Here is a 19705-nt window from a genome sequence, read left to right on the forward strand (position 1 = left end):
TAATTAAACATCAGAGAAAACTTAAAACCAAGGTGTGTAAACATGCAGCCAACACAAAACTGAGAACATACCAGAAAAAGGCTCACACAGTGTTAGGAACCAGTGCCATTCAACTCTATTAAGTTTTGCATATACGTTTACAACAAAATGAACATATGAAAACATTTACAAAAGAATAGAAAAAATTTTAATGCAGTAAAAGTTTCAAACAACCATAATACAGGTTAAGTGCTTTTGGCCCTAAAATAGGACTTCATCAGAACCAGTATAACAGTAAAAAAGTGGTTTAAATAAGAAAGCTAATTAATCATGGGATGAAAAACCCTTATTTGAAAAACTTTGTTTAAACAAACATGAGACTGTTATAATACATAAAAACATTAAGAAACATGAAACATCACTGTAATGCATGTTTAAAAACATTATAATACATATTAAAACATATCTGAAAATTCATTCCAGACTACCATATCAACATTACTCCATAGAAAATAAAGGTCAAGAAACAAGTAATTTAAATATGTTTTAAGAATGCAATGTATGTACCCAAATAGAAAAATAAGGCCATATGATTGATTGTTAACAAAACATTCATAATTTAGTAGCTCTTAATTTTACCACAGGCAGAACTGAAACATGTTCATTAAGTCCTGGGGTGACTCAGGCATTCAACCTAAGTTGTGATATTAGTTCCCTGTATTTAGCCTATGTTTCCCAGGGACCCCCTCGCTCATTGTATAGAACAACCTCTAATTAACTGAACATAAATTTAGTAGAATCATGGCAACTCTGTGTGTGTTTATATAAAAAAAAATTGTTAAAATTACATTTAAGAATAGCATAGAGTTCTTCCTAAATTATTTTACAAAATTATGCCTCGGTCTTCTCAGTACAGAAGTCTGAACTACTAGAACACAGGGAAATATAAATTACCCCTTTGGTAGCACAAATACCATCAACAACGTTTATCATAGAATAATAACGGTTATGTAAATTAAATAGAATCTTGCTTTAACACAAAGAAACACTGGGTATAAGCACCACATCTATGGATACTTCTAGAGGGTCTGCTCGTGCCAATAGAATTTTTTTGTACTCAAACAATTTTTTTTTTTAATTTTTACCTGTCTTATAAACAAATTTAGGAACTTCCCATAAAGTTTTAAATATATCTTCATCAACCTTAAGGATGCTCCAGTTGCTTTACACAATCCTGTTGATAAGCCTATAATCCAAGTTATATTTAATAACCAGGGGGTTGGTAAATCCTCCGTTATCCATCTGTTAATAGTAGGGATTCACAACGAGCTGTCGTGAATTAATGTTTCAACAATGGTCAATATTTAGTACCTGGACCTTTTGATACTGCGTCTTGTAGTTTAACCCCTCTTCATAAACATGTTATCTAAGTTTTCACATTTTAAACTAAATAAATCAGACCTGGAACTCATTCTGGCAATTCAAAGTAATTGTCCTTCAAATATGTTTTTCTTATAAAAGCAGTGGTGACAACTGTTAAAATGTAAATAAGTATTGGAAAAGGTGGGAAAACTTATACTTTGTGAAGGACAAAGTTTTCTGGCTGAGACTCCTTGAAATCAGTAAAACAGAACCACAAACTGTAGACCATTTCAGCTGAGACTTCAAGACAATCGGTCACATTTAAAAATCAACAATTTTTTATTAAAAATAAAATAAATTAAACAAGCATACATATTTACCCGTAAATGGGTTTTATTAGATGTAATTTGAGTGCAATGACAATAAACTGTGTATAAAAGCATATGAACACTGTATGTCATATAAACTGGAATTTGATCAGATGAAGCCCATTTAAAGTCAAAAGTGTTCTTTTGTTTAATATATTTTACTTTCAATTAAGAAATATTGCTTTTTAAACAAATTCCGAGTGAGTGATCATTTTGAAATCTCAACTAAATCTGTGGTTCATTTTTTTCCTAATTTAAAGGAGTCTCAGACAGCAACTTCATTCTTGATGCAGTACAAGTATTTCTTGTCACTTAATGATTTTTCTCAAGGGTTGGGAGAGTCTCTTTATATTTTAAAGCTGGAAAACTATTGTACCTCACTGCATTGATCTATATATATTAATATGTTATATTTTGGTTTGTGAAAATACTCATTTGTAGTATTTGCATAATCAAAGTAGCAAGAAAAAAATCATTAAACCTCACAGGTATAATCAGCTAAAATCTTTAATTCCTTGTCCTGTTTAGAGTCTTATCTTGGATTCATAAAACAGCTTTGAGTCCCACTACAGTGAGATACAAGAAGAAGACAAGAGTCAAGAAGTACTCAAAATGTAAGAAGCTAAAAAAACTTTATTAGAAAGAATATGCACAGTTATTTTGCAAAGAGGTTCTATTCCTGCCTCATCAATCTGATGGTTTGGTTACAATATTATTGATCTGTTAATGTACTACCACCAGGGTCACATAAACATGGACAGAACTGAAATGAGTACAAAAAAAAATACTTACCTTTTCCATTTACCCTTTACTCTGAGTACCCTAACCTCAAGGACTCAATTGAAAGTGAAAGATCATTTTTTAAAACAGTCCACTTGAATATTCACTTAAATATTCACAATATTTAGGTACCAGCAAAGCTGGACAGGAAAACATGTAGTATTCCAAGTTAACTTGAAGTAGCTCCCTTGTCTATTCACATTCATTTGATTAGCCTTCTTTTTGTTCACAATTTTTCACAATAGCATCTGTCTTATAAAGCATGTTGTCTCTCGATACTGAATCTCCATGTCATTTACAGTCATCTGTAACCCAAAGCAAGTGTTTCATGAGTCATTCTCCTTGATTCATTTTCATACAGACTTTCAGTGTTTATTGTTAATACAGCTGTTATCTTTCCTTAGACAACACAGTCTTTAGCATCTAACCTTTCCTTTCTTTCCTTCAATATACCTGATATAGGGTGATTGAAATGATTTCATCAAATCCACACTTCTGAAACAAAAGTCATAAAAAAAAATAAAGTTTCAATGAAAGCTGATTTAACAAAGCAAGACTGATTTCATTGAGTGGGGAGAAAGCAGCTCCAGCAACACACACACACACACACACACACACACACACGCACACACGCACACACGCACACACACACAGACACACACAGACACACACACACACACACACACACACACACACACACACACACACACACACACACACACACACACACACACACACACAATACCCACCCACACAATTTTCACCAAATGGCAGTTGCACTCCTGTTTCCCAGGTGATTACATCTGAGAAAATGAGTAATGATTTCACCAAGTAAGATTAGACACAGACTAATAACACATGCACAAAGGACTGAGCACAGACTTTCCCATACGATGAAGTATTTTTTTTTCCATTTTATGTCAAACGCAGCTATGTCTCACTCTGATAAATCTCACTAATATTTAGACTACTGAACCCTTAGAAAAAATATATATGTTGAAATGGATTAGGATGCAGTGCCTCCCATTTAGACCTGGTTCACTCCAACAGTTTGCAGGAAAAATTATTACATGATCACTCTGCTTTTTAACCACACAATAAGCAAAGGTATCACTCCATGTTTGAAACTTCTTTATTTTAAGAACACATAGCTGCACTCATTTTCTTGAAAATTACTTCTAAACCGTATTTTAATATATGCTCTCCAGGGTATTTTAATTTGCTGATGCTAACTTGTCAGTCCATTAGGGACTTTCTTCCAGCACTCAGGGTATGCTCACAAACTTAGAGTTCTACAGTGGATCCTTACTATCTCTATATTTTCTTTACTCCAGAGTTTTTTTATAGAAAATAATGTATATATTTGACATTCAGTACTGATTGTTGGGCATGCATAGAGCTCCTGAAGGGTTTACTACAGCCATTAAAGTATCAAGCTTTTGAGTACCACTGTCTTGAAGCCGGGGACGCAAATGCCATATAGCTTGGCTACGCTGCTGCTCAGACTCAAAGTAAAATATATGCTTAGCCAAACAGCTGAGGGGATGGAGTAGGGATAGGATTAGGGAGAGGAGGGGGGTCTACAATTTGGGAGTGGGAGGGGAGTTTTATTGTTATGGAGTGAATAGGGAAATTAGGTTTAGGGAGAAGGGGTTTGGAAGATTAGGTTTAGGGAGCAATTGGGGACTTTAGGTTTAGGGAGGGGGAGTGGAGGTTTAGGGTAAAGGACTAAGGAGTCAGATTAGAAACTGCGTGGGAGCTTTAGGTATAGGCATGGCCAGCCTTAGGCATAGGCCAACTAGGCGGCCACCTAGGGTGCCACTCTAGCAGGGGCACTTTTCTAGTATTTATTTGGTGTAGGTACACCAGGATGGGGGGCGCCGTGGAGCCTTTTTGCCTAGGGCACCAGTTGAACTAAGGCCGCTCCTGGGTATAGGGTTTAGGATCTGGTACACTCATGTAGTTTCTAGGATCAGGGATTGGGAGGGATATGTAGAAATGGGAGCTCAGGCTAATGGGATTCCGAGCACTTGCTTTCACAATCAAAGGTAGTGAACTGGTGTACCACAAGCTATTAGTACATGGTGAGCTGTAGTAGAAGTGCCTGCTGCTGGCATTTTTCAGCATAACTGACAGTCATTAAGTATAGAGATTATTCTGCAGCATATCTTCATATTAAATGCCCTTATGTAAATTATTTGGAATACAGGATTGTGATGTTGATTGTGTGGCTATTAAAATAAAGTTCTTATATCTCAGGATGCAAAACCTCACCAATCATATTATCAGGATATATTTTATATCAATACTGTTTGTAAGGCAAGCTGATGCCCCTGCCTAGTTAGTTCTAAAGGAAGGGAGGAATAATGGGGTGTCACCCCTCTAAAGAATAGTTTTTCATATATATGGTTGTGGTGACAAACAGAAATGTCTTTCAGCTTTTCCCATTTAGGGGTCGCCACAGCAGATCACCGGTCCATAGATTGATTATAGTTCCAAGTTGACAGTGCAGGTCCCAACCTTCACAGCAGGAACACACACACCTACCTGCATGTCTTTTAAAACTCAAACAACCATAGGGAGGATATACAGACTCTGCACATAAGGAACCCCAGCTGAGAGGTAGTGACAAATAATATAAAATCTCTTTGGTTATAGTATCCATTTTATAGGAATAGGTATAGTAAAGTAGCACCCTTTTGCTTTGTTCTTTCCTACACTTTATACATCGTAATATACGTTATCAAACACAGCACATTCATCTCACTTCAGCATGGTCTTCATAAGGTATGTTTGACATCTGAATAATTGTCATTGAAAGTTAAGTTGTTTATAACTAGTTTATGTCTTTTCTAGTATACAGTCAAAACGAGCAAACAAACTTTATGGCCATGGCTATTCCACATTTTGTAGATAGATTTTTGTGTTCAAATACAAAAAGTTTGATGATAACACTATACTTTCTGTTACAATTTCTAGTATAAACAACATTTTTTTCTAGCCAGCTCAATTCAGTAACAATATCACAAATCCCAACATTTCAAATAGTCCAGAAGTGTTCATCTTGCTTATCAAGATAATCCTTAAAACCCATTTAAGAAGCAGCAAATTGCCAGTTTCTCAAGTAATTAAATATGGAAGCATTGACCAAAACCACATACCCTAAACAGAGATATCAGTAAGCTTTCCTTTTCCAGCAAATAGCCAAGCTTTTGATTTTAGAGAACCACTGATTAGCCTATCCTTTCTCATGTCACTTTCCTCTAGGTCCCTAAGCATTTTTTTTGGTTTCACATTAGAATAGTAAGATGGATTTGCTTGGGCTTTTTACAACATAAATAAGCTGTATTTATGTGTGTGTGTGTGTGTGTGTGTGTGTGTGTGTGTGTGTGTGTGTGTGTGTGTGTGTGTGTGTGTGTGTGTGTGTGTGTGTGTGTGTGTGTGTGTGTGTGTGTGTGTGTGTGTGTGTGTGTGTGTGCTTGAGTATATGTACATTATGTTTTTGTCTCAGGCCTCTACAGAAGCTTTTACAATTGGGATATGCCACATGGATATGTGAGTAATGATGACAGCAAATGTCTAAATCCATTAAAATTAAAATATATGTGGACCCCATCAGCAATGCAGATCAAGCATAAAAGAAATCTTGTAGCCACATAATGAACTTCACAAAGTATATGGTTGATCAATAGGAGTCTTTGTCAACTTGCTACATCAGAATGAGAACTGCAGTGAAGAGTTATCAAAGCATGCCAGTTCATCATTGCGTGTTTTAGCTTGTACAAAAATCTCTATGCATACCTTTGTATCTGCAAACACTGACAGACATCAAAATAGGAACCCTTATTTCTATGGGAAAGCAAAAGAATGCTGCCATCTTATCATGAACAACACCAGTCATAGGCTACTGCTGACAACAAATGTGACATTCACTATTAATGGCTCCCTCTACAACAACAACAACAACAGCAGACTGTGGCTATCAATTCTTTCACATGCAAGATGAATTTACCATCCAGCAGGAGGCATGAACAATATACGTCATGGATGATATTATTTTGAGGGACTAAAAATGTGGCATTCCATAAGATTGGTACCCTCTACATTAGGACAGACTGTAAATATCACTTCCCTCAATGGCAACAAGACACTCCCTGCACCAACATGAGACATTCTATATATCTGACATCTTCTACAGCAACACAGAGTTTGGCTATCACCTCCCCAAAGCAGCACAGGAGCAGTTATAGGCAAAGCAATTGCACCGTTTGTCATCTACTGCCCCTTGCGTGTGGTGATGGTGATGACGAGAACTGATTTCCCTGTCGAATTCTCATTGACTATGTATGAAGGATGCTCTGCAACAGTGATGTAATGCTGGAGAGAAAAGCCTTTATGTGGAACACGGCATTCTGCATCATGAAAATGATTACCTTCATGCAAGGTGCACATTAGGTTAGTGAGACTACCCAGAGTCCACAGACCTCATTGTACAGATTTTAATTCTCACTCTCTCCTTCATATAAAATGCCATAACCCTTCTAACAACATAGTTTGTTCTTACCTAGTCACTTCACATCCCACCATTCAACACCTTCTTCTCCCCTTTACTCTACCCAACTGCCCTATTAAACTCTTGAGCTCCTTAAAAATCTATAGCCATACAACTGTTTTAGTCCTATCCTATCACTGAGCTAAAAGAGTTTCCTTACATTCAGTCATTCTTCTTCACTTAGCCATCCCTATCATTTTTCCTGGGCCCCTAGGATGGTGATGCTTTCCATAGCTTCAACCTATCCAGCCTCCTTTTCTAACAAACCATAATATTAAAAGCCCATACCCTTCACCTCACTCTAGCACTATTGATAACTCATTTGGCATCCTTTTCTACCCTTGTTCTTTCCTTTCACCACTCTGTCCCTTTAATCTTCCTTAGTCAGTCCTTTATAACCTCCTTAGTAACAACTATGACATATTTCTAGTCCTTAGCTATCACCCCCCCCCACAAAACTTGCTGTAGGCATTACCTCAACTGTCTCCATGCTACTTGATTTCTCTGTCACTCTCTCTATACCACATAAAAAAATAAAATATTTCTTTCCTTGTTCACATACACTTCTGATCAAAAACCCTCATCAACTTCCCAAGTCACCTCACGTGGGCTCAAAAATCTTAGTTTTTAGGACATACTGTCAGCTCTCTAGATATATATATTCATTTTTTATAGACTCTTCTGTGGATATCTGTGTCTAACTTTTTAAGGCATGAATGGTCTGACCTGCTGCTCCTTTACAAAAAAATGGTTCCTCAAACACAAGGTTAAAAAAAATAAATAATCATCAATAGGTAAATGAAAGAGACTGGCATGATAAATGTATTTGCTGTATTTATTTATATTTGTTTACCAGGATAGTGCACTGACCCATACTATTGGATGTAAGGCTCAGCTCAGGTGAAACACAAAACATTTCACAAACAAAAATATAGAAACGTAAGCAACAATAGCAGTTCAGACTAATTACATAGAAAAATTTGTGTATATACATTCTAGTGAACAAGCACAGTGCAATGTGCAAGCAGAGTGTAATGTACAATATAGATATAAGTTTGTAAAGTTGGTCAATTTTCAGTGAATGTTGAGGGATGAGAAGAATAGACTTGGAAAGAAGATAGGTTAGGTGAGATGTCCCGTGTTGAAGCAGCCATGGCCGGCCTTAGGCATAGGCGAACTAGGCGACCGCCTAGGGTGCTGGAGAGGCCAGCCTCGTAAAGGGCACAACATTTTGTTTTTTTATTTTTTTTGTTTTTTTTCATTATGTGTTGTGTTTGAAGGGTGGGGGTGAGGGGAGGGGTGGGGTGAGTGGTCAGTGGCATAAGGGGGGGGGGGTGGGTCCCATAGGTCCGTCACCCGTCCACATTCACATTCACACAGCATTGTTGTTCCGCCGCCTTAATTTTAAAGACAATTTGGCCAAACAGTATTTTCTGTTGCCTTTTTTTTTTCTTTTTTTTTTTTTTTTTGCTTTGCCATTTTTTTATTTGTTTTGTTTTTGTTTATGTGTGCCAAGTGAGGTGTGTGCTGCCTGCTTGCTTTTTCATTAGAGTTGTCATGTGTGTTCATTTCAAGTGTGTGTTCAAGTGTGTGTGTGTGACTAGACTTCCATTTCATGTGTGACAGGACTGACTCATTGCTATTGTGTGTGTGGAGAGACTTTCATTTGCTTTCTCATTTGAGTGTGTGTGTGTGTGTGTGTGTGTGTGTGTGTGTGTGTGTGTGTGTGTGTGTGTGTGTGTGTGTGTGTGTGTGTGTGTGTGTGTGTGTGTGGCTGATGCTGCAGTGTGTGTGTGTGTGTGTGTGGACTTAGGACAGTTCCATTTCAAGTGTGTGTGTGTGTGTGTGTGTGTGTGTGTGTGTGTGTGTGTGTGTGTGTGTGTATGTTCATTTGAAGTGTGTGTGTGTGACAGACTTTATTTGCTACATTTCTTGTGTGTGTGTGACAGACTAGACTTGTACTACTCAATGCTGCTTCATTTTGAAGTGTGTGAACTAGACTTGTACTTTGTTTCTCATGTCTGTGACAGACTACACTTGCTCCATTTCAAGTGTGTGTGTGTGTGTGTGTGTGTGTGTGTGTGTGTGTGTGTGTGTGTGTGTGTGTGTGTGTGTATCTGTGTGTGTGTAAAATGCCCCAGTTAAGTATACCCAGGTGAAGGTGTTACTGGGTCCTCAGGCTCAACCCTATGGACTTAGAGAACAAGAGCCTGAATTCTCTACCCATACTGCCACTTGTAATGGAAGGAGTTGAGTCCATAGCTCTTAACTTTCCAGATTTTCACAAAATGTCTGGAATGTTTGGTTCATACTTTTGGTCTGTTCCTCTTAAAATTTGTGTTTTTCTGGCAAATCAGTGAGAACTGAATTCACTAAATAATAATAGCCATTTAAGTTTCAGTCTTCCTATCTTTCTGTAAATGCATGGTAACACAAAGCGCTTTATTCTAGCAACTTTCTAAGATTATACAAGCAATGTTTAAAATGTGTCCCTGGTTTTAAGCCTTTGTTCCCCTCCACGATAAATTTTGGCTTTTACCAGATTTCTTTTGCTGCAAAGTTGAGAGATACAGTTGATAGTCAAGTGGATTTACAGGGAGCTGTAGCTTCAGGGGAAGAGAAGTTTAGTGCTGCTTATGCCAACTCTGTTTGCATTGTTAGTAGCACAACAGTTAGTATCCTTGCTTTTGATGAAGAAGACTGTAGGTTCTACTCCCACAGTATGTAGATGGATTGGATATACTGTGGTGTGTGTACTTTAAAGGGGGTGGATGCTGTCCTCCTGATGTCCTCCTCCTTTGGAGGAGATAGCTACTAGTAACTATGGACCTGTTGTCAGTTTGCTATCCATTCCCTATTGCAATATTACTAGATTATCATTTGTTTAATGTAACATAGGCAGTTTATTCTTCAGTTGCAACAGGCACTTTGTAGATGAAACGTTGAACTATAAAGTTGTTTGCTAGCAGCAACTTTTTCATTAGTACAGTCCCCCCTAATGTGGATTTTTTTGGCTGGCTTTTATGTCTGTAGAGATTGTGCACATTTACTGACATTGGTAGATTGTAGTGACAGAAGTTTGGTAGACTTTTATGATGGAAATGTTCTGAACTGAGCAGTTTTGTCATTATTGGTTCATACATTTTGTTTAATTGTTTATTAAAAGATTTTTTTAAATTACAAATTTAAAACACATTCTAAAAAGTGGTGCTGTATTATACAAGAAATATAGCTGAATACAATCAAGAAGGTGAATCAAAGAATAAAATACATGTAAGCATGGCCTAAAAATGTGTGTGCACCTATGGTTTTTTGAAAAAAGCCCAAAGGTAAACTTAATCCTCCACTGGCCACATGCATGGCCATTTCTATGAAAGTGGGTTTTCATGCCATTTCAATAAATGTGAGTTTTGCCATTTTGATGAATGTGAGTTTCAAGGGCAGAAAAGTTTACTGTTCATGCTATGTCTGTTTTCATTGCTCGACTGTATTGTTTGTTTAGCAAATGGCTATCTGTTTGTGCTATTTTATTTCACCGTAGAAGCAAATAAGAGAACAGTATACACACTGATATATTTGATCAGCATGTATGGTAACTGGTGAGAAATAGCCAAACACTGGAATGACTGATGAGGGGGCTGCTGCTTGGGGGAATGGGGGTAGGGGTTTGCTGCAGGAGGAGCTGCTCTGGTGGGCTGGTCTATTACACTGCCTAGGGCCCTATTTGACCATGGTCTAGTTCTGGTATTTAAAGTCGAAAATATGCACGCTGCAAGGTAGTTGTAGTTGAACTACATTACAAGGTATCTTTTTCTTCCTATATATTTAAATAATTTAAGGAAATAACTGCAGCGGCTTTCTTGGGGAATGACCTACCAGGTGTGGGTGTGGCAATAGGGGATGATGAGTATGGTATGGGTGGGGGGGGGGGGACACCAGAGAGAGCACTACTTAGCTTAGGCCATTTCGCGGCCGGCCCTGGAAGCAGCAGCATTTGGGTTGCGAAAAGAAGTGCTTTTTGACTGGCATTTGGGATTTGAATTAAGGGTTGACTTTGTTAATGTCGATGGAGAGAGCTTGAAAGAGTAGGTGCCTGAGATGAGAAAGTATGTGCAGTGTTGTGGGGTTTGGCTCTAGGGGTAATGAGAGTTTAAACAGCTTGTGAGTAGTGTCTCAGGCTGTGTGAGAAGGCCTTTTCATGAAGTCTAGCTGCAAGGAGAATAAATGTGTAGAGTGTGTGGAGATGAAGTAGTTCATGTCCCAACAGCCCCCCTCCACTGGAGCAAGCTTGAAGAACATGCCAAACAGAGTACTACTCTTCCCACCTACAAGATAAGCCTAGATAATTGAATGAGTAGCCTCAAAATCTCACCAGACCAGTCTTGTATTGCCTTCCATACTAAACTTTGCTTTACTCAATACCACAACTTATGCAAGCGATACACCCTTTCCTGCCTAAATTTCCAATATGTTTCACCTTATCATCAACTGTCAACTTTATTTTCCTGGGGGGAGGGTCACATTAATAATGCAAAAGTCTAATTTGTAAGTCATGCGCTGGTTACACCTTCATCAACTTTCTTACTACCTGCCACCATTCCCTCCCATATCGTATTATTACTATAGTCGCCAATCTCCCTGGCCCATCTTTTATATAGTTGTATCATCTATTTTCCTATTCTAATTCTCATTAAATAGCCCCAATTTTACCCTTCATTGACCAGAACCATTCCTAGTTGTCACCATACCCAAAGCTACAGTGGTATCCTTCTCTGTTATCTTGCTTATTAGCATACTCTAAGTGAGTTAGAATCACCCTGCAATGGAAACAATCTCCATATATTAATCCATAACTTTTCCTCAAATTCTGAACATTATGTTATGTCTTCTTCCAAATATCCTGTAAGATTATCAGCATTCCATAACACTCTCTACTACGTTTGTTTGTCCTCTTAGCCTTACTTTTATTCAGCATACTCTATTTGATGTGTTTGCTAGTGCTATTCATTCTCACGTCCCCACTTAACATGTTTAACCTCCTTATCTGCATCCTATACTTTCATTTCCATTACTACTGTATACCCTTCACTCCTCCCATTCCACCCATATTAACACATTTCCTTCCATATCCCTTAGGCTCACTCCATGCTAACTACAACCTCATACTACCTGAAATCTATCATCCTTCAGCCTTCAAAATATTTATCATTGTTATCCTTCTCTTCATAATTCTTCCCTTTTTCTCTTTCCCTGGATTCTTATCCTATACTCTTTTTAATTCCACGTTTGCACTGCTCTGGAGAAAATATTTTAAACAAGACATAAGTGATATAACACTAAGGATAAAAGACAAAATCCTAGCCAGACCTGTCATCTATTTAGCATAACAGTGATCTTTATTTTATCTCTACACAACTTCTCTCCTTGGTTTCTCTCACCAATGCTACACTTTAACACCCAAGTACTTATCTCCTTACCTGGAACATGCAAAATATGATTCTAAACTACCTTCTTCTGTTCTGACTCCTCCCACAGTTCCTAAAATCTTGCATCAGTGTCACCAGCTTCCACCAACATCTTCTACAAACACCAAGTAGTCATCTGCAAACATATTTAAGCCAGTCTGCTTCCCCTGTTTTCTCCAGATACCCAGAATTTCTTTTTTTTCAATCATTTTTATTTTTATTTTTACATTAATAAATGTCACAAATAAAAACCATCTTACAACATGACCGTATATATATATATATATATATATATATATATATATATATATATATATATATATATATATATTATACATTGATGCCAAATACCACAGGATAAAGGTCGTACAACATATCTATTTACACTATGTACATAGATGCTTTCATTGTTAATTCCACAGTTATATAGACAGGATATACATTCATAATATCCAAGTTATTATTTAATATCTGAACTTGAATGTGTTCTTTGGTTCCATTATAGTGTATTTCTAAGTTGCTGTTTGATGAATTATGCTAATATGATATTAAAGGTTTGTTCCCAAATTTCTCTGGATTTCATGTTTTTGTTTCTTTTATCTGTTACTATTTTATGAGCTAAAAGGTGTTGTATAGCTACTTGTTTAAAACCCTCCCAAGAGACATTTATTGTATCTAACCATTTAAAAGTTATATACAGTTTCATTAGTAGGAAAATTGTTAAAAGTGTATTTGCTTGTTTTCTTGGTATGTTGGGTGGGAGAATGTGTAATAGAGTGAATTCCCAAGTTAATGTTGATGTTTGTTAACCTGTTTTTTGTAATTGTACCTTGAGAGAGTTCCAGAGTTTATAGACACATTTACAACTCTAAAATACATGGAATAAGTCAGCTGTTTGGTCCTTACAATGTGGGCAGAAAGGTGATTTTTATGTGTTAAATTTATGTAGGATTGCAGGTGTAAAATAAGCATTATTACTGATCATGAGCTGAGTGTTTGCTAACTTTTTGAGGGGTATAATTTTCAGTATTAGATTGATTGCCTGGCTCATTTGCTGATCATCTATGGATGGTTTAATTTTTCCTCCAGTAGTTAGAGAAGAGGAGGTCTTTCTGGTATTTGATTTCATTTATCATTTTATATGAATTAGAAATAGTTTTCTTTGTTGTGATAATAGTTTTCCAAAACCTGCTACAAGTTTCTATGTCACTATTGGACATAGTAACATTTTGCAGGTAGCTGGAACACAGTTCTTTGATTTGTCTTAGCATTATTATGTGTGATTTAGGGAGGTTTAAGTTGGTCCTCATTTCTTGTATTGAACAGTTAAGGTAGGGATAAATATCTTGGATTGTTTTATCTTTCAGTCTGGGAAAAGGGACTAAGTCCAGCATCTTATTGTTTATTTTGAAATTGGGGTTTTTATGAAGGGGTTGCAGTATTGTCATGGCTTGTCTAAGGTTCAAGAATTGAAAGAGTTTTTGCGCTAAGTTGATACAATGTTTTAAGGGCTCTATAATGTTATAAGTTTGTATTTCTTTCTGCTTCAGGAATGGAAGTGCTTTGGGATTGAAACCTAGAGCTTTAATATATCTATAATAGATTGTCACCCAAAGAGGAGACCAATTTTCCATTGATGGGTTACGTTCAGCTATTCTTAATATTCTGTTAGTGTTAATGATCGAGTAGTACATTTTAAAATCTGGTAGTTAGTCCTCCTTTGCTTTTGGGAAGTGTTAATTTTGGATAGGAGAGTCTGTTTTTTTTTTTTTTGGGTTCCCATATAAATTTTGCTAGGAAGGTATGAATTTGTTTGAAGAATTTATTATGTATTGTTGTCTGTGATGTCATGAATATATACATTTGTCTAGGTAAAATGTTCATTTTGATTATTGATACTTTGGCCAAGAATGGTTTTAGGTTGTTCCATCTTTTACAGTCTTGCATTATATTTTGCCATTTAAGGTTTACATTGTGTTGGTAGAAGTCTTTGTTATTCTGGAAAAAGGTGATTCCCAGGTATTTAGTTTCTTCTTTTAATTTTATTGTGTTTAACAATGGTATTAGTGAGATGAGTTTGGGTGTTTTTAGGGGGAAAATATTAGTTTTATTGCGGTTTAGTTTGTAGTTAGACATAGTTGAGAAATGTTGAATTGCAGCTATTATTTTATTTATATCTGAATTTGGTGTAGTGCAGTATATGTTCAGATCATCCGCAAATGCAGTGAGATATATTTTGAAGTTGTGCATTGATGGAGGATTGTGGTATGTATTTTGTTTAATGTATAGAAAGAGTGGTTCTAGGTATAGGTTAAACAGGAAGGGTGATAATGGGCATCCTTGTCTTGTTCCATTTTTTATTAGGATCCTATTTGACCAAGTTTTATTTATATATAGAGATGTGTATGGGTTGCTATAGAGAGTTTGGATGATCTGAATGAAGTTATTGGGTATATTAAAGTAGGGTAGTGTTTGGAGTAAGAGTTCTATATTAACCCTATCAAATGCCTTGTGGGCATCCACTACCATTGTGTAGCTGTTGATATTGTATCGGTTAGCATAGAATATTAGTGCATCTAATGTCAATGTATTGTCACTAGTCTGTCTATGTGGTGTAAAACCAGATTGTTTTGGAGAGATGATTTTCTCTATCAGATTTTTCATTCTGTTTGCAAGTATAGAGGTAAATATGTCAGTATCTATATTTAAGAGGGAGATGGGTCTGTAGCTGTCGGGGTTTTTGGGGTCTGTCTGTTCTTTTAATATAAAGATGGTTTTAGAGGCATTAAAGTGGATATCATTTATTTTATAGTTTATTATGTAATTCAGTGTATAGTACAGTAGTCTGGCTATCAAGGGGGAAAATGCTTTGCAAAATTCTGATGTGAGCCCATCCGGGCCTTATGCGCTTTTAAGTGTTTGATTGTTGTAATAATTTCACTGATGGATATCGGTTCAGTTAGTGTTTTTTGTTGGTCTAAATTTAGTTTAGGGAATTTCAGTTTTTGAAGGAAAAGAGTTCTATCTTCCTTTGAGGTTTGTAGTATTTGTTCTACATATATTTGAGAGTATATTTGTTCAAATGTTTTAATAATGTCTTCATTTTTTTGTGCAGTTTTTGTCTCTGTAGTTTATTTCTGATATATTGGAGGCATTTTTGTGTTGGGAGATAATTCTGGCCAGAGCTCTAGATGGTATTTGAGCTTCTTCTGCATAAGTGGCTAACATTCTGGCTTCATAAAAAGATAGGTTCCTGGTTTCTAACGTATATAGATCCCTTTGTAGTTTTAAAAGTTTTGCTTCTGTTTGGTTCTTAGGGTTATTTATTAGTTCTTTTTCAAGATGCTCTATTTTCACTTTCAGTGTATGCTCCTCTTTCAGTTGTATTTTTTTATAGTATGCTGCTTTTTTGATAAACAATCCTCTAATTTGTGCTTTGGTTGCAGCCCATTCTATGTCAGTTGGTACTTAGGAGTTAGTGATATTTGTAAGAGCTGTTTTAGTATTGCTTCTGTTTCTTTTATTACATCCATTTTTGAAAGTACATTAGGGTTTAATGACCAGTTATGACCGCTATTCTCTAAATATATATTTTTGTCTCGGTTAATGTTCAGTGTGATTTTGGAGTGATCTGAGAAGAACCTGGTATGTATAGTTATTGTTGAGTCCATTTTAATGAATATGTCAGAGATTAAGCAGAAGTCTATCCTTGACCACATTTTGTGGCATTGCGAATAGAATTTGAATTTCCCTGTTTTATCTGCACTGTCCCCATTTTTAAAAGGGTCATATAGTTTGAAATCTTGTTTGAGTTCATTAAGGGCTAATGTGACTTGTTTATTATGTGATTTGGTCAGATTAGATTTATCCATTTCTTGGTTTTGATACGTGTTCCAGTCACCTCCAATCACTAGGTAGTGATCTTTAAATTGGTTTAAGGTTGGGTATAATGACATAAAAAAGTGTTGTTGGTTATTACAGGGTGCGTAAACATTAAGTACCATTATAGGTTTTGGTATTGTAGGACTACTAAATGTTATGTAGCACCATCTTCCCTCCTTGTCAGCTTTGGTTTTAAGTATTTTTTCCATAAATTGTTTTTTAATTATTATGGCAGCCCCAGCACCATTTGTTTTCCCCTCTGAAGCTATGATTTGACTTATCCATTTCTTTCTGCAAATTTCTGCCCATTGCTCTGCAGTCAAGTGTGTTTCTTGTATTAGTATGAGGTCGGTTGTGGTTTTTAATGTAACGTGTAAGAATAGTTTTCTTTGCTTCTTGTTTTGGAGCCCTTTAACATTCCATGATTCTATTTCCCACATTTATTTATTAGGTGTATTCCTCAGATATGCCATGTATATTAGTTTTGTTTTGTTATCTTTGTATGTGTTACTGTGTCATGGTTTAGGAAAGCATCTATTTATCCCCATCCCTATTCTGTGCCTATCCACTATATCCCTGGACCAGGAATAATCAGCGGGGGAGGATGAAGGTTCGTCATATGGTTTACCTTTGCGTCTAATCTTGGAATGTGTTTTCTTTTTAGATATAGATTTAACCGATAGTATCCCCCCGTGTTACTATAAACAATGTGGACAAAGCTGAACAAACTAGTTCCCTCAACAAACACTGCTACTTAATATCCCTAGCCTCTTCCAACATATTATTTATACAATTATGGTATTGCATTTAAGGTACAGCATGTATTGTTTTTGTCTTGTGACTAATACTGTCCAATAGTATTTTTAAAACATAACATTAATATACATTCCTCAGTAAATTATAGCAATATATGTGCCATAGTAATATTGTTAAACAATCAATCTTGTCATTTTTACATTTTTCTTTCATTTGACTTCTTTTTCCTCCCCTTTATTTATTCAGATTTTGGCCTTCTTTGGTGCCTGTAATGTTTTTCCACATCAATCTGTGTGGGTTATAAAATATATACTTGGCACCTATTTATCAGAGGTAGGAAGGATAGAGAAACAGAAAAAAAAAGCTTAGTCAAACAGTCCTTCTGCTATAGTTAACATATTAAGGCTATATTTACATTACCCTAAGATTGTTAGGTTATTTTACTGTTTTCCTGAGATTACTTCTCTCCAGGATCTTTTAACACATTTCTAGTATTTACATAAAACATTTAACAATTTTTTTCCCTTTTTTTCCCAATATTAATCTATGAGCTAGCCTGTTTCTGACAGTTTATTTCTTGCCTATTATTTAAGGCTGGATTTTCATTCACCTACACAGTACTGGGTGTATTGTTTTAGTGAATGGTTCAGTTCAACGGTACCTTATTTCTTCAAGGTTTTACTTCCAGGTTGGTTGACATCTATGGTACAGCTTTCCTCTTTTAGCTGGTGCAGATCAATTTTCATTTTTCAGGCAGTAAAATCTTTTGGAGCTTGCTGAAATCCATTTTGTCTGATTGTTCTTAATGGAGCCCTCAAAATTGTAGGGGGGCTGATTTTGCAGACCAATGTCCAGGAGGAGGTTCCTTCCTATATTCGCGCTTCGGAAACGGCAGTTGATTTTTGCTTCCTACCCAGGCTGTACTTCCTTTTCCTGTGTTCCTCATAGGTTCATAGGTTCATACTAGGCTATCTGCCCTGGGGCATTTATAAGCCTAGCTGGATTGTGTTTGGCTTATGCCACCCCTTGATTTGAGTATATGTGCCCTTTTTAAAGTTTAGTTTACTGTGCCTCTGTCTAATAGTGACATGGAAGTAATCCCCGGGACAAACCTACGATTCCCCCATCCACTCATCAAGATTCTTCTTGAAGAGAGTCAGTGAGGTGCTCTGCCTAACATGAATTGGAATTCTATTCAAGAGCGAAGGGAGCCTCTGGGTTATGAATCTGTCCCTCCAGCATGTTCTATTTATTTCTGTGCTGAGGTTCAAGTCCCTCGAGCGTGTGGCTCTAAGGGATTTAGATTTACTGAGGTGGAGCATGTCCATTAATTCTGGGTTGGACATAGCTTTATAAGTCAGGCATAGATCGACTCGAAGTAGGCAGTATGCAATTGAGTAGAGCTGGAGTTTTTTTAACCGAGCAGCATATGGCATCTGTTTGAGTCCCTTGATCCTCCTGGTGAGGTACTTTTGGGGTCTTTCTAATTGCTGCAGGTGTCGGGTAAGGTACATCCCAAAGGGGGCATTGTATTCTATGATGGGCCTGATGAGGGATGAATAAAGGGGCATGATTACCTCTCTTGATCTAGATGTGAATCCTTTCATGATGAGGTGGGCTATGTAGAAGGTCTTTCTAACCACCTTGGCAATGTGGCTGTCAAAGGAGAGATTGCTATCAACTTGGGTCCCCAGGTCCCTAATAACTTTCTCTGTACTTAATGGGTTTCCACCTATGTGGTAATTTGTGGGCACATTGTTTTTGCCAAAGGGTATGACTATACACTTTTTGGCATTTAGCTTTAGACCATGGCGCTGGCACCAGTTATCCATCTCTGCGAGACCTTTATGAAGGATGTTTGTGTCAGCTGGAGAGTCAATAATGGCACCCAGTTTGCAGTCATCTGCGAAATTGGTGAGCCATAGTCCTCCCACATTGGCCTGCACCTCTGAAAAGTAAATACTGAACAAGAGAGGTCCCAGGACAGAACCTTGTGGGATGCCACTTGTGACCGGTTTCGAGTCTGACATGGCTCCAGCAACTCTGACTCTGTGGGTTCTGTCTTTGAGCCAATTTGTGACCCATCTTGTGACATAGGGGTTTATATTTAGGCTGGATAGCTTATCTATGATGCCCAAGTGGGGTATTGTGTCAAATGCCTTTGCGAGGTCCAGATAGGCTGTATGGACTACCTTCCCTTCATTTATGGCCTTGGTGACTGTTTTGAAGAAGTCGACCAGGTTCAAAAGGAAGGATCTGCCCTTGACGAAGCCAAATTGGGTAGGATCTAGTGTCTGTAGGTCCCCAATGTCTTTGTTTATGAGTTCCATGATGATCCTCTCCATAGCCTTGCAGACTAGGCTAGTCAGGCTTATGGGGCGATAGTTTCCAGGGTCCGCAGAGGCGCCACCTTTGTGGAGTGGGACCACTGTTGCTGTACGCCATTCTTTGGGCACATATCCTGTAGTGAGGCTGAGATTGTACAGCAGTTTTACTTGAGGGATTAGTTCTTCTTGGAGTTTATGTAGGACGCAACCTGGGATGCCATCTGGTCCCATGGA

This window comes from Protopterus annectens, chromosome 4.part1 (genome assembly GCF_019279795.1).
Source record: "Protopterus annectens isolate FY-2018-M chromosome 4.part1, PAN1.0, whole genome shotgun sequence".
Lineage (NCBI taxonomy): Eukaryota > Metazoa > Chordata > Ceratodontiformes > Protopteridae > Protopterus > Protopterus annectens.